The sequence below is a fragment of the Chiloscyllium plagiosum genome, chromosome 16, assembly GCF_004010195.1.
Source record: "Chiloscyllium plagiosum isolate BGI_BamShark_2017 chromosome 16, ASM401019v2, whole genome shotgun sequence".
In the NCBI taxonomy this organism is placed as follows: Eukaryota; Metazoa; Chordata; class Chondrichthyes; order Orectolobiformes; family Hemiscylliidae; genus Chiloscyllium; species Chiloscyllium plagiosum.
Window position 1 is genome coordinate 18976123 of NC_057725.1, and position 1000 is coordinate 18977122.

The following is a 1000-nucleotide window of genomic DNA, read 5'->3' on the forward strand; positions in this document are numbered from 1 at the left end:
TCCGACTGTACCCTCTCTCTCTCAAATTGCAGATTGAAGCTTATTGTATTATGGTCACTATTTCCCAATGGCTCCTTCACTTCGAGGTCTCTGACCAATTCTGGTTCGTTACACAATACCAGATCCACAATTGCCTTCTCTCTGGTCGGCTCCAGCACCAGCTGCTCTAAGAATCCATCTCTGAGGCACTCCACAAAGTCTCTTTCTTGAGGTCTAATACCATCCTGATTCTCCCAGTCTACCTGCATGTTAAAATCCCCCATAACAACTTGTAGTAACACTTTGCGACAGGCCAATTTCAGCTCCTGATTCAACTTACATCCGACATCCAGACTACTGTTTGGGGGCCTGTAGATGACTTCCAAGAGGGTCTTTTTACCCTTAGTATTTCGCACGTTTATACACACTGACTCTACATCCCCTGATTCTAGGTCCCCCCGCGCAAGGGACTGAATATCATCCCTTACCAACATGGCCTCCGCACCCCCTCTGCCCGTCTGTCTCTCCTTAAGATAGCACATGTAGCCTTGAATATTCATTTCCCAGGCCCTGTCCACTTGAAGCCACGTCTCAGTTATCCCCACAATATCATATCTGCCAATTTCTAAAAGAGCCTCAAGCTCATCTATCTTATGTCTAATGCTTCGTGCATTCATGTAAAGTATTTTTAATTTGTTACTGCTCTCACCATTCCCATCAATCGCTATTTCACTCAACTTTACAGCATGATCCCTTTCCGAGTTTTCTGCCTTATTGATACAGTTGTCTTTCTTGACTTCTCTTGTTCTAACGTTCCCTTCAATTTCCTTTTAAAACATCCAATTTGTCCCCTCCCCCCGCTACTTAGTTTAAATGTAGCGGTGTTGCAGTAGAAAACCTGTCTGCCACAATGCTGGTCCCTAACCTATTAAGGTGCAAACCGTCTCTCTTGTAGAATTTATGCTTACCACAAAATATACCCCAGTGATCCAAGAACTTAAATCCTTGCTTCCTGCACTAG